This window comes from Oryctolagus cuniculus, chromosome 13 (genome assembly GCF_964237555.1).
Source record: "Oryctolagus cuniculus chromosome 13, mOryCun1.1, whole genome shotgun sequence".
Lineage (NCBI taxonomy): Eukaryota > Metazoa > Chordata > Mammalia > Lagomorpha > Leporidae > Oryctolagus > Oryctolagus cuniculus.
Genome location: NC_091444.1, coordinates 65159766 through 65175104, shown reverse-complemented (window position 1 = coordinate 65175104; position 15339 = coordinate 65159766). Strand labels below are relative to the sequence as shown.

Below are 15339 nucleotides of genomic sequence, written 5' to 3'. Positions count from 1 at the left end.
CCAGGAACCGAGTGCTCAATCCAAGTCTCCCACGTGGGTGGCAGAGACAAACATCAGAGCCATCACCTGCTGCCTCCAGCTGCATCGGAAGTGCCAGGGGTACTCTGATGTGGGCAACTTAACTGCTGCCCCAAATCACATTTTAAAAAGCAAGATGTTCCTTTAGGTACTACAACAGCTCTTCTTACCGTCTTCCAATTCCCCCTGCTGTTGCTGGCCAAGACCCCGGAGCACAAATCTGGGCCCCTGCTTTAAGATTCTCCATCAAGTTGCAGCCTCGTCCTTGGCCAGGCCCTCCAGGCCCCGCCTCCCCGGCCAGCTGTCCCTCTGCTTGCCCCTCACCACCAGGTGCACCAGCTGCGCTCCAGGCACTGGGGGCGCCTCGCTGCCCCTGCAGCTCCAGCTCCAGGAACAATCCGCCCTCTGTTGTCAGAGCTAACACCTGCTTGTCCTCCCTGGTCTCTGCGACACCCCCTCCATTGCTCCTACTCTGCCCACGCACACTCACAGGCAACCTTGGAACACAGTTTAGGACAGGTTTCTTAACACCAACCTTGCTGGCAATTTTGAGACCAAAGCCCTGGTCTCATCTGATTCCCGATCTGTAGCATGAAACACAGAGTGACAAGTGCCAGGAGCCCGACAGGTGTTTGACACATGAAGAAGTGACCAAATGACTTCATGGAGTCACTAGGATCTTTCCCTTCAGAGCGCAAACTCTGGAGTGTTTCCAGCCAGATAAGGAATTTTATTTTAGAATACCTCAGAGTAGGGAGGAGAGAATGGGAGTTACTGCTTAATGGGGATGGAGTTTAGGTTTGGGATGGTGAGAAAGTTCTGGAGCTGGACAGTGGTGTGGGTTGCCGACAGCGTCAATGTGTGGGGCCAGCCTCGTGGCACTGCAGGTTAAACCACCACGTGTGATGCTGACACCCGTAAGGGTGCACTGGTTCAAGTCTCAGTTCCCTGCTAACGAGCCTGGGAAGGCAGCAGAAGATGGCTCAAGTGCTTGGGCCCCTGCACCCACATGGGAGACCGGGATGGAGTCCCTGGCTCCTAACCTCAGCCTGGCCCAGCCCTGGCCATTCTGGCCATGTGGAGAGCACCCCAGCAGACGGAAGATCTGTCACACTCTCTGTTGCTCTTTCAAAAACAAACAAATCTTTAAAAACAGTAAAAGCAACGATGCAAATGTGCTTCATGCAACAGAACTGCACACTTACAAACGACTAAAATGGTGAATGTGATGGAACATATGGAATTCCCACCATCAGAAAAGCAAAAATACGTGGGATGAAGACCACCAAGAGACTGCTGATGTAAGGCGACCACAGGAAGCGCTGAGGGCAAAGCACGTGCACACGACAAATGCCTCACGAACACAGCTCCTCTTGCTGGCAAAGACAGCCCTGAACCTGTGAGAACAACTCCCCAGATACAGCCCAGGTACTTAGTTGTACTTGGAAGCTAGCAGTGAACTGCCAGCGCACCGCCCAGCACGCAGCAGGTCCTCAAAGCACTTCCTGAGTGTGCCTGCAACCACCAGGACAGGTAGTCAGGAATCGTTGCTACGTGGAGGTCTTTTTCCCGTAACAAAGCAGTGACAGTGACGCTCCCCCAAGGAACAAAGTGCCTCTACCCAGAAACATGGGGACTCGGCGCCCCACAGCGGGGCTCACCCACGTGCACCCACACTACCCTCTCTCTTCCCATCCATATCCTTCCTGGGTGCAGCCAGCCCTGCTCCTCACGTGAGCCCTCGCCCCCTCTCTGATCAGAAGCTATAACTCACTCCCTGCCCCCAGAGCGCCCCTCCCTCCCACCACTAAAAGCATCCAACCTGTGATGAAAAAAAAAGCCAAGAGAGCATTTTTTCTCCTGGCCTCATTCGAAGGTCATTTGGCTGACCAGAACCAGCCTCAGTGTCGCCAGCATTATCTGTCACCAGAAAGCAAGGGAGAAAATTCACACATGCCCCAAGACAGGTAAAATCTAAACCAAAAGGCAGCATGAGTCCCCTGTACCTCTCAGCACAGCCCCAGGTCCTTCCTAGGCCTGACACTCCAGGCTCCCCTCAGCAGACTTCCAAATAGGGTTCCTTGGCAACATTCTTCTGTTAGGACATAGTGCTATCCTAGGGGGGATCAGGGAGCCGTAAAGAGAATGGCCACACTGTGTGTGCACGTAAACAGCCGGCAGAGACAACCACAGAGCTTTCTGCAAAGCAGCCGCTCACAAAAGACCAGGAGGCGTTCAACACTTCAGACCAGGCTGTATTCAGCAAGCGGCAACTGTACACAAAACAGAGAGACTTGGCCGGCGCCGTGGCTCACTAGGCTAATCCTCCGCCTTGCGGCGCCGGCACTCCGGGTTCTAGTCCCGGTCGGGGCGCCGGATTCTGTCCCGGTTGCCCCTCTTCCAGGCCAGCTCTCTGCTGTGGCCAGGGAGTGCAGTGGAGGATGGCCCAAGTGCTTGGGCCCTGCACCCCATGGGAGACCAGGAGAAACACCTGGCTCCTGCCATCGGATCAGCACGGTGCGCCGGCCGCAGCCCGCCGGCCGCAGTGGCCATTGGAGGGTGAACCAACAGCAAAAGGAAGACCCTTCTCTCTGTCTCTCTCTCTCACTGTCCACTCTGCCTGTCAAAAAAAAAAAAAAAAAAAAAAAAACAGAGATTCACCTTGCAGTCAGAGGCCCGGTCACCTGTTAGCCCATCCCATCAACCACATGCCTTTCACGGCAGTTGGAAGCACCATTAATAGGAGTCAACCCTCCCCCCTTCTCCAGTGTCCCAGAAGCCTTTATCCTGGGCAGGAAAAAGTTTAACTACATGCCCATGCCTATCTAGAGCCTTGGGGGCGTGGCTAACATGGCATCTCATACAATGCCTATCCCAACTCCAGGCTCACTGTCAGAGGTGCATACAGGAAGACAAGGAAATAAAGCCTGCGACAAACCAGGGCTGCATTCTCCTGCACTTCTCTGGCCCCCTTCCATGGAATATCCTAGTAACTTCTACATAGTATTCTCATAACTTTTGACTGTAATAGATTTGAAAAAGAATCAATCTTTCTGAAAAAGATGCAGTGTGTCACAGAGACTCAACATTGAAGTAAAATAGCTCAGAATAAGATTTCACCACCTTTAAATAAAGTTTGTGGCTCTTCCAACACTAGACAGGAAAACAATTAGAAAAGGAGCCAACAAAAGAGGACTTTGAGTCAATATTAACAAAAGAGATCTTAGGGCTCAGGGTATGACACCTTCATTATTTTGCATTGTGGCTGGACTCAGTGACATTGCTTTTCTTTTTCAAAAAAGATTTATCTGATAAAGGATCAGTATCCAAAATATACAAAGAACTCTTAAATTCAACAATAAGAAAATGAACAATCCAATTTTTTAAAAAATGGGCAAAAGACCACAACAGACACCTTACCCAAAAAAAGATACACACATAGCAAATAAGTATATGATAAGATATCCAACATCATGTGTAACTAGGGAATTGCAAGTTAAACAGCAATGAAATACCACCACACTCTTAATTAGAATGGTCAAAATTTGAAACCCTGAGAATAGCAAGTGCCGGCAAGGATGTGCAGCAATAGGAATCCTCATTTATTGCAGGTAGGAATGCAAAATAATACAACCACCTTGGAAGAGTGGCAATTTCTTACAAAACTAAACATACTATTACCTGGCAACCCAGCAATCATGCTCTTGCTATCTCAAATGAAGTAAAAACTGAAGCCTACACAGAAGCCTGAATGCTAATGTTACAGCATCTTTATAATCATGATTGCCAAAACTTGGAAAGCACCAAGATTGGACTCAGTGACATTCTACACCTTACCAGTAATAATAATAATAAAATAAAAATAAAAATAAGAAATACCATTAAGAAATGGCACTTCTTAATTTTTTGTACTTGCTCTTTTTTCCCAAATACTGAAATGACAGAACCTCCATGCATCTTCACCCACAGACATTTGCCTCTGGCTGATGTGTGGGGAGAGGGGCACTGGACACGTTGGTATGACATGTGCAGGTAAGGGCACTGGACATGTCAGTGTGACAGGTGTGGAGGGGCACTGGACCCGTCGGTGTGAACGGGCATCGTGTCTCCTATTTATACCCCCTCTTCCGGGTTTCCCAACCTGGTCCTCTAGGTTCATGCGCCCACCTTACCTACATCACCCAGCAGAATTCATGTCCCTGCACAGGGGACTCCTTTACCCTCCTCGCGGGAAGAAGGCTAAATTTTGGACCCTGACACCTGGAAAGGAAGGGAGTTTGAACCTTCTAAGATTCTTGTCTCAGACCTGCTCTTATTTTTGGCAGAGCTAAATGACGTAACAAAGATTTCACCCCTTCTCAAAACTACAGCAAGGGAAGAAAACAAAAAGATCTGAACGCAGCACTTCGTAATTCACACTGGTATCTACAATAAAAGTTCAAGGGTAACAGCACACAGATCTCAGCTGTATGTAGCCGGTACTGCAGAAATACAGGAGCACATCACTGCTCTCGGTGCATTAACATGAACACACGTGACGCATTTTACAAAAGCACGTCAAGTCTGGAGCCCAGGCTCGGGTCTGCCACACCTACTGCTATCTGCTCTCCAGTGTGCCTGTCAGCCCAGCCTCCCTTGCTGCTGAAACGTGGTAGGGACCCAGTGGACTGCCTTGGGATTGCAACGGAACAGGCAGTCCTTCCCGCCTGGGTCACAACACTGAGCGAGGGCCACATCAGCGGCCCCTGCAGCAATTACTACCCCATCTAACGGCCTTCAGACAAAAGCCACTGCTCCAGCTCTCCACCCTGCTGGGAAACCTCCACGGACAGAGGCAGCCAGGAATGAGCGCAGCTCCCAGAGAGAACGGTCTGAAGGAGCGCTTTGCAGCGGAAGCACCAGCCCTTGCCAGTCTGATGGCGGGGACACCTCATCTGCAGGCAGACTCAGGTCTACCACACCGGAAAAACCGCCTTACTCCCTAGCGTCAGACACCTACCAAATGGTCGGCGATCCCACAAGCTTGGGAGGGCTGCCAGGGGTCCTGGGCTCTGACCTGAGCTCGTCGGTGACACAGATCCAGGGCCTGCAGCCCCCCCAGGGACAGGCACAGCAGGTACTGCAGAAACAGTCGCTGAACTGGTAGAGGGGGAGGTTTCCTGGCCTCTGGACCCTTCCTTTGCTTTTGTCTATTAACTGAAGTTAACCCAGACCACCCCACATCCAGCCAGGACATTCCTTAAAGGGGTGCTGGGAGGAAGAAGGGGAAATGTGCCAAGGCCCCAGCACAGAAACCTGAGAACACAGCTATATAAACACGAGGTGGTTTTGCTTTATCAGATCTCTAAAAGGGTCCATTTGGTCGAACTCCAAAAAAGTCATACACACGAAATGTGTTGGCAAATTTGGAAAAGTTATGCTGCCATCGCACGTACTGCTGTCAAGGATCCAGGAGCTTAATAAATCATTTTTTTGGGGGGGGGGAAGGGAATTTACTGCAAAAAGTGCAAAGTAGTAACAATCGCACATTTAATGCACTGCTCTCACGAATTTATTTGCTAGCTGAACGTGTTTACTCAGTGACGATGGCTGCCTGTGTAAAATTTTTCAGACTACCCCAGGCACAAATCAAACTGCCGCTCTGCACCGAGCCCCATGGAGGAAGGCGGCTCTGGCCCAGGGGAGCACAGAGGGAGGAGCTAGGGGCTCCAGGCTGGCGCGGAGCGGGAGAGGAAAAACAGAAGGGGCAGGGGTGGCTGCCTCCCTCTCTACGCCCATCCCCTGGCCTCATTTCTGGACAGTCTTCCCACCTGTCACCAAGGAGCTGTGACGAGGCTCACGTGGAGGCGGGGGCACTGAGCCTGAGCGCAGGGGCCGCAGGACCCTGGTCTGGCGCCCCTCTGGATAAGAGGCCCAGCACCAGCGTCTTCTTCACAGGTTGGTCGTGGGGGTCCGATGTGGAGCTGCCCACCCTGTGCTCAGGAGGACCTGGGGTTTACCGCAGCAGATGTCACCACGGAGCCTTCACCAGCCACTGGGGGCAGCGCACAGGGATAGCGCTTCCCTCAGAACAGGGTTCTACGGCCCAGCTTGTCCTGCTGTGTGCTCACATACCCGTAATATCCAGGGGTACTGTTTTCAACCCTTTTCTGTGTGCAGTTCTGTGACACCAGGTGCAGTCCCATCGGCGTGCAACCACCACCACCACCGGCGGTACCCTGGACTTAAAACTCAAAACCTTGGCCACAGAATCTGACAACACGGGGTATCCCATGGTAAGTGGAATCATACATAGTAAGTGGCCTTTGGATACCAGCTTATTTCACTTGGCACTATATTCTCAAAGTTCATGCATGCTGGAGCGTGGGTCAGAGATCTCTTCCTCCTTACGGCTAATAGTCCATTGTATGGACCACCTTTTTTTCCTCAGTCCTTCATCTGTCAGTGGTCCTATGGGTGGCATGAACCTTTTGGCAGATGTGAATGTTATTTATTTGAAAGGTAGAGTGACAGAGACAGCAGAGAAAGAGATCTTCCATCCCCTGGTTCACTCCCCAAACGGCCATAACAGTCAGGCTGGGGCTGCACCAGGTTGAGGCCAGGAATCAGGAAACCCACCCAGAACTCTCACATGGGTAGCAGGGATCCAAGCACTTGGGCCATCTGCTGCTGCTTTCCCAGGCTATCAGCAAGAAGCTGCACCAGAAGTGGAGCAGGTGGCACTGCGGGCAGTAGGCTAACCTGAAGCGCCACAATGCTGGCCCCTGGGGTGTCACCTAGAACCCTCCTTTGCTAATGCTGCTGGGTAAATCTTACATTTCTGGTCTCTGGCCACATGACCCCTCACCTCCTCAGCTCTCCCTCACTACCTCCTACACGCCTCCTTAGCCTCAACTCCACTGCCACCCCTTCCAGAAAACCAGCCCTCTCCCAGCTCCCACACTGCTCAAGCTGTGCTGTGAAGAAGGAAGGGCAAGCAGCAACAGCAGCCATTGCCCAGTGGCCTAAGCGGTGAGGGCTGCTCGCCTCGGCACTCACTTCATGGCTTCTGCACCCGCCCCGCCCACCAGGCGTCTTACTAACCTCACCTCTCCAGCACCGCCCATTCTGCATGGTGAAGGCCAAAGACACAGGGGCAGAGGAGTGGCTAGAGGGACAACAGACTACGAGAAAATGAAAACAGGGGCAAATAAAACAATGAAATTTAACAAGGAATAATGTTAAATACCAAACATGGGCTTCCATAATCAATCGTACAGTGAGATGATACGAGCATTGAGGCCTCTAGTGTGGAGGGAAAGCAAGAAGGGGACGTAGAGGCAGAAAGAGAAAGAGAGCCAGTTTTGTACTTCTGTGGATAAGAACTTCAAAATGAGGCCAATAGGCCGGCGCCGCAGCTCAATAGGTTAATCCTCCGCCTGCAGCGCCGGTACACGGGGTTCTAGTCCCAGTCGGGGCACCGGATTCTGTCCCGGCCACTCCTCTTCCTGTTCAGCTCTCTGCTGTGGCCCGGGAATGCAGTGGAGGATGGTCCAAGTACTTGGGCCCTGCACCTGCATGAGAGACCAGGAGAAGCACCTGGCTCCTGCCTTCGGATCAGCGCGGTGCGCCAGCCGCGGCAGCCATTGGAGGGTGAACCAACGGCAAAGGAAGACCTTTCTCTCTGTCTCTCTCTCTCACTGTCCACTCTGCCTGTCAAAAAAATAAAAATAAATTAATTAATTAATTAATTAAAAAAAAAAAAACTAGTGGCATTCAGGGCCAGTGCTGTGGCACAGCAGGTCAAGCTGCCATTTGCAACAGCAGCATCCAAAATGGACAATGGTTCAAGTCCTGGTTGCTCTACTTCCAGCCCAGCTCCTTGCCTAATGGACCTGGGAAAGCAGCAGAAGATGGCACAAGTATTTGGTTGCCTATCACCCACATGTGACACCAGATGGAGTTTCAGGCTCCTGGCTCTGGACTGGCCCAGCCCTGACCATTGCAGTCATTTGGGGAGTGAACCAGCAGATAGAAGATTGATTCATTCATTCTCTCTCTTTCTCTCTCTCTTTCTCTCTGTTTCTCTCTCTCTCACTGAAGCTCTGCCTTGTAAATAAATAAATAAATCTTTAAAACAAAAAGAATTGGTGGCATTCATTAAAATCAATATATTAGAAAGATCTTCGCTCTGTGTCAAAGCTAGAAAAAGAGTTTGGGAAATCCAGGATCCCATAAAAAGACACCATAAAAAGGATCCCATAAAAAGACACCGGCACCGTGGCTCACCAGGCTAATCCTCCGCCTTGCAGCGCCGGCACACCGGGTTCTAGTCCCGGTCGGGGCGCCGGATTCTGTCCCGGTTGCCCCTCTTCCTGGCCAGCTCTCTGCTGTGGCCAGGGAGTGCAGTGGAGGATGGCCCAAGTGCTTGGGCCCTGCACCCCATGGGAGACCAGGAGAAGCACCTGGCTCCTGCCATCGGATCAGCGCGGTGTGCCAGCCGCGGCGGCCATTGGAGGGTGAACCAATGGCAAAAGGAAGCCCTTCCTCTCTGTCTCTCTCTCTCACTGTCCACTCTGCCTGTCAAAAAAAAAAAAAAAAAGACACCAGTGGGACCAAGATGCACGGGCGACAGGGGTGGGGGCTGCTCTCACGCCTCGATCCCTGGGGTCTCATTCTTTTCTGGGAACAAGAGGCCAGGCCCATGGGATGGGACCTCCTGGAACCACCCATGTATCCCTTTCCTGTCAGCCTCTTCCTTTAGCCCAGTGCTGTTTCCATCACTCAGCAGTGGACAGGAGATTTTGTTTGTCTTCTCAAGAGGCCAGAAATGCCTGGAGAATTCTTGCATTCAAAAAGTCACTGTTGTCTGCTGCACAGGCAGCAAAATGGGATCACCAACCACACTCAACAGCCGCAGAGCCGGGAAGGAGCTTTGCAAGCAAAGTCTCAGGAACCCACGACGGAGACTTGGGAGCAGAGGTTTTCTGGGCGACCCTGAACAACCCTCTAAACCTCTGCATCCTCCTGGCAGCTCCTTCCTGGCCACCGCTGCGGGGAGGGCAGTCTGCAGAGCCCCCAATAACCACGAGCACCCAAGAAACAACGTGAAGCAGCACAAGCCACCACCACCAAAGGCCATCACCCGGCGCTTCCTTCCCCCCGCGGCTGCTCACACAGGAAGCAGAGCACCCAACTCTGGGGCATATTAAAACTCTGCCTTTGTATCGCGTTTACCACCCGGGCTGCAAAAAATGCTCGTAAAGCCATCACAGTCAGACCTGCAGCTGCCAGCCGCTTCCTCCACTCTCAGCCGGCCAGACAGCTGGCCGTCCTTCCCCACTGAATGCACTTTTAATTGCACATCCCACTTTATTAGCTGCTTTGACCTCCAATAAAAGCCCGGGCCTAATAATGCCTGAAACCTGAGACAGGATGTCTACCACGTTCCCAACTTCTACGCTGCCTTCGGGGGCTCCTGCCAAGTGTGTCTGCACGCATCCGTGTACACACACACACACACACACACACACACACACGATGCACTTTGCAGACCTAACTGCATGCACACATGTAGAGGCAAAAAATGAAGGGAGAAAGAAAGAACCGCACATCTGAAGACACCACCAACCAAAGCTGGTGTGGAGCGTGGCTGTGGAGCGTGGCTGTGCAGCCTTCTGCTCACTCTCCACCAATGGCTGCTTAGGGAACTTAGCAGAAGATGGAAGAGGAATAAGTGATTTCCCTGTTGCTCCTGCAGCTCTGTGCCTGATCTCAACTACATTTGCTCCAAAGTCCTAATGTGCACTGGGCTCATAAAACCAAAATGAAGTTCTTCTTTTAATATCTGGGCCCGCTGAATTGTGTCTGAAATGCGAAGTATTATATTTCAAATGAGAGTGAGGGCAACATTCCCCGGGAAGCAGAAAGGGAGGCAACCCAAGCTAGTGCCAGAAGAGAAGAATCCACTGGTAATAACTGAAGGGACCTGGTTGGCTCTGTAGGCAGGATCTGTAGGCAGCTCCGGGCTGGATGCCCTTCCCAGACCATGGCACCAAATGGTACAAGGGTCACTGACGCCCAGTCATGGGCATGTGATGTGTAACCACAGGCCTAAACTGCACCACACCAAAGCCAAGAGCCCTCAGCTCAATCTGGGTCCCTCAGTTCAATCTGGGTCTCCCACATGGGTGGCAGGGACCCAAGTACTTGTGTTACCTGGTACCCACTAGGATGCACATTAGCAGGAGGCTGGAATCAGCAGCAGGGTCAGGACTAAAATGCAGGCACCAGGCACAGGTTGTAAGCACTGCAAGTAACGACTTAACCACTGCACCAAATGCCCACCCTGGCAGTCAGTGCAAAACTAACTACAAGGAGTTCTTTTATCTAAGGAGATGCTTCTCTCAAATCCTTCTTCCCAAATTGCTCTTCTACAATCAATCATCCTTTTAAGTTTCTGCTTCCAAACACAGAAGATAATAGAGCACACAGCTTTATTAAGAACCAAGAAGAGAGTTCTCAGAGCTCCCTCCTGCCTGGCGCTGGGGCTCGGAGTTTCCTGGGAGCATGGCCCCCAAACGCCTGTCTTCGCTCCTTCCGCAAACGAAGAAGCTGAGAGCAGCTCCTGGCCTGAGGCCGGCGGACACATTGGCCTCTTGGGGTTTGTCGACGGGAGAAAAAGAACAAGAAGCAACTGAACGTATTGATGAAGTACAAAATGAAATAGACAGACTTAATGAACAAGCCAGTGAGGAAATTTTGAAAGTAGAACAGAAATATAACAAACTCCGCCATGCATTTTTTCAAAAGGGGTCAGAACTGATTGTCAAAATTACCCTGGGTAACAACATCTGTCAGCCATCCGCAAGTATCCGCACTGCTCGGGGAGGAGGGTGAAGAGGCGCTGCACTATCTGACCAGGGTTGAAGTGACAGAGTTTGAAGATATTAAATCAGGCTACAGAATAGAGTTTATTTGGATGAAAATCTTTACTTCAAAAATAAAGTTCTCTCCATAGAATTTCATCTGAATGAGAATGGTGATCCATCTTCAAAGTCCCCTGAAATCAAATGGAAATCTGGAAAGGATCTGACGAAACGTTCAAGTCAAACACAGGACGAAGCCAGCAGGAGGAGGCAGCAGGAGGAGCCAGAGCTTCTTCACCTGGCTCACCGGCCATTCTGATGCAGGTGCAGACGAGGTAGGAGAGGCCATCAAGGATGGTGTCTGGCCGGATCCCTTACAGTACTACTTGGGTCCTGATATGGATGATGAAGAAGGGGAAGGAGAAGATGATGATGATGATGAAGGATTGGAAGATACTGATGAAGAAGGGGATGAGGATGAAGGGGAGAAGATGAAGATGATGATGACGGGGAAGAAGGAGAGGAGGATGAAGATGACTAATAGGAACACTGATAGATTCCAACTTTTTTTTTAATTCTCTCTAGTCCCTGGGAGCAAGTTGCCGTCTTCTTATTTTTATTTTGTTTCCTCTTGTGCTCAGTCTCCCTGTTTTGGAGGTCTCTTTCTCTACACCATGGTTCTCAACTTGTTGTGGGGAAAATACCTGAAGCAGAATACAATGGGAAAAGAATATCTACCCCTTTCTGTTCCAAATTCATTTTATCCCTCGACAAAAACTGTATGGAATCAACACCACCGTGCTCTGCGGGAAAAAGAAACGCTCCTGCCCCCGGCTCTGCTGGAAGCTGGAGGGTGCCAGGCCTGTGTAGCAGTGCATAGAATTCTAGCTTCCCCCTCCTTTCTCTGTGTATTGGGCTCAGAGATTACACTGTGTCTCTATGCGAATACGGACAGTTAGCATTTACCAACATGTATCTGTCTACTTCCTCTTTTTGAAAAAATGAAAAAAAAACTTAAAAATGGAGTTATGGAAGGTCAGCAAGGGGTGGGTTTGAGATGTTTGGTGGGTTTAGTGGGCATTTGACAACATGGCTTCTCCTTTGGCATGTTTAATTGTGATGTTTAACGGACACCCATGTAGTTTAAGATGATACTTTTAAAAATAAAATTATCTCCTAATGATGCCTTGAGCCCTGCCACTCCATGGGACAATCAGCAGAACCTGTAGGATCTTATTTGGAATTGACATTCTATTGAAATTTTTTGTTCCTGTTTATTTTTAAATTTTCTTTTTGTTTCACTGGAAAAGAAAGATGCTCAGTTTTAAACGTTAAAAGTGTACAAGTTGCTTTGTTACAATAAAACTAAATGTGGCCATTGCTGCGGCCCACTAGGCTAATCCTCCACCTGCGGCACCAGCACCCCGGGTTCTAGTCCCGGTCGGTACGCCAGATTCTGTCCCGGTTGCTCCTCTTCCAGTCCAGCTCTCTGCTGTGGCCAGGGAGTGCAGTGGAGGATGGCACAAGTCCTTGGGCCCTGCACCCCATGAGAGACCAGGATAAGTACGGCCATTGGAGGGTGAAGCAATGGCAAAGGAAGACCTTTCTCTCTGTCTCTCTCTCTCACTGTCCACTCTGCCTGTCAAAAAAAAAAAAAAAAAAAAAAAAAAAAAAAAAAAAAACTAAATGTGTACACAAAGGATTTGATGCTTTTCTCTCAGAACAGATGAACTGAGTTTGACTCATAAGTAACATTACTGTCAAACTTTTATTACCCTAATTGCATATTTTTTGATATGCACTTTGCAGGATGACCTCAGGGCTATGTGGATTCAGTAAAGGGGTTTGAATTAATGTATTAATGTCTCCCCATACCTGGGAACCGTGGGCACAACTTGCCTTTGGTTTCTTAAAATATCACACCGTTTGGAGAGCATCTTGCTCAGCTGAGTTCTGAGTACACTGTACTGTTGACTTTTACCAAATTGGCAGTTTTTAAAATGGGCTTTTATTTACTTGAATATAATAGTGGCTGCTGCCACCATCAGACAGACCTGGTGCTCCTGACGCCAAGGGAGACATGAGATGGTCACTGTCCTGTCTTCACTGGCGCTTCAGTATGGCTCCAGGGCAGAGACTGTCAGTAAAACAGTCGCCGTTGGAGGCTAGGGGGTGTTGCCTCAGCCCCGGTGGGATGATGGGGATCTCGCGTGCTCACTGCCCTTGTACAGAGATCGCACAGTGAGCTCCGTAAGTGGATAAGCTTTTTAATGCTGTAAGTGGGCTGAAGTTAAATGTCACTTTTTTCACAGATGAATTATTGAGCAACCTGGACAAATCCAAAGCTTTTTGATGTGTAAAACTTTATAAATGGAAGTATTCCATCAGGAGGCAAAGTGTGACAGACTCGTCGGGATGGGGAGTGTGCGTTGTGCCCAGGTCTCTGGAGTGAATCTCTCACTGTGCGCTGGTTAGGAATCATGCTCCAATAAAGGAACGTCAAGACTTTTGTGGAAAAAAAAAGAAGAAGACAAAACCCTGTCAGTTAACTTATCCAAATTCCAAAGGCAGAAGTTCTAGTAATGCTGGCATTAGCAGCACCTCTGCTTGGATGGGCTCTCCTGGAGGGCAGGCACCAGAGCTCACTGCAGGTGGGAAACCCAGCTAGGACCGTGTCAAGCTCATCCCTCTGGAACCACAGGCCAGGAGAGGGCCCCAGGCAGTCCTGCGGCATCTCTCCAGCTGCACAGAGCCTGGGAGGTGGGGAGGAGTGTGAACTGCCAACTCCCAGCCTCTTTGTATAGAAGAGAAACAAAAACACAGGTGAGACAGGTGACTTCCCTCAGACTACAGAGCTAAGTGGTGCTAAGGACAGTCCCTTCTTTACCTAAATGTCTGGGACTGTAGCCAACCTCTGCTTCTCTCCCTCTCCCCTGCCCCCTCCCTCATCTTTCCTCCTCCTCTTCCCCTCCCCCATCTTTTCCATCCTTCTGCCATCCTCCCCTGAGGCCCCACTGTCATGCTGCCTGGCCTCATGGAGAACAGGTGATGGCCACGAGGGAGACATCCAGGGCCACCTCTTCTGCTGCCTGCTTGGGACCAAGACTTGGTCTTTGGAAAGACACAGCACCGAACCAGGTGGCTGATGGCTTTTCTTTCTCTCTCTTTTTTTTTTTTAAAAGATTTATTAATTTGAACAGAGAGAGAGAGGTCCTCCATCAGCTAGTTCACTCCCCAGATGACTGCCAATGGCCAGAGCTGAGCTGATCAGAAGCCAGGAGCCAGGAGCTTCTTCCAGGTCTCCCACACAGGTGCAGGGGCCCAAGGACTTGAGCCACAGCAGAGAACTGGATTGGAAGTGGAGCAGCCAGGACTGGAACCCACACCCATATGGGATGCCGACACCACAGGCAGCAGCTTTAACCACTACACCACAGTGCCGGCCCCAGACGATGGTTTTTCTTACAAAATAGTGTTGCTGGTTGCTTGCCCGATTCTATTTATCTGGTTAGAGATCAATAGGTTTTGGCTGCTGTTGCTATTGTTGGCCTCTAATGGGTCAATATCTAGGTCTCCTATTGGTGCTCAAAACCACCAGTTTAATGGAGTAGTGAGGCAGTGATCATAAGTCTAAAGCAATGGAGTAGAAAGGCAGTGATTTTAAGTCTAAAGCAATGGAGTAGGGAGGCAGTGATTATAAGTTTAAAGCAAGCAACCACTGTAAATAAGACAGTAGTGTTTCATGGGAAAGGATAGCTGCTCATCACTGTTAATTAAAAGTGGAATTACATGGCAGAAAAACCCCCAACTGTATAAGCTCCTATAAAATATTTGGGAAAAAAAATCCTGAATAAGCGACTGAAAATCTCAAGCATCACTCGTATCAGATAAAGAATTATTAATACAAAAGTTTATATTTGCCACCCCTGTAGTGGAAAAGCAGATTTTAACTTATTATTTATAGTTTATGCTTTCAAGTAAATAAACCAAAATTGTTTAATAATTTTTTTTTATTTGACAGGTAGAGTTATAGACAGTGAGAGAGAGACAGAGAGAAAGGTCTTCCTTCTGTTGGTTCACCCTGCAAATGGCTGCTACGGCCGGCGCTGCGCCAATCCGAAGCCAGGAGCCAGGTGCTTCCTCCTGGTCTCCCATGCAGGTGCAGGGCCCAAGCACTTGGGCCATCCTCCGCTGCCTTCCCGGGCCACAGCAGAGAGCTGGACTGGAAGAGGAGCAACCGGGACTAGAACCCAGCGCCCATATGGGATGCCGGCGCTGCAGGCGGAGGATTACCCAAGTGAGCCACGGTGCCAGATCCAATAAAATTTTTTTTAAAAAAGAATAAGCAAAGATTTTAGAACCATGGTGTGTGGAGATCTAAAACATTTTCCTGGAACCGTTTGTGGTCAGCAACAGTATTAAACTGAAACTCTGACAAACAGAAAAATGAACAACAGCCCCCAGGCAGGCATGC

The 15339-nt window shown here is 49.9% G+C and overlaps 1 protein-coding gene and 1 pseudogene across 2 annotated transcripts in view; one reads left to right on the top strand and one right to left on the bottom strand.

The window, feature by feature from the left end:
- KIF26B (kinesin family member 26B) overlaps window positions 1–15339 on the bottom strand; it is a 517449-nt gene that overhangs the window by 488991 nt on the left and 13119 nt on the right. The window lies entirely within an intron of this gene.
- LOC100348011 (protein SET-like) lies at window positions 10567–11795 on the top strand (annotated as a pseudogene).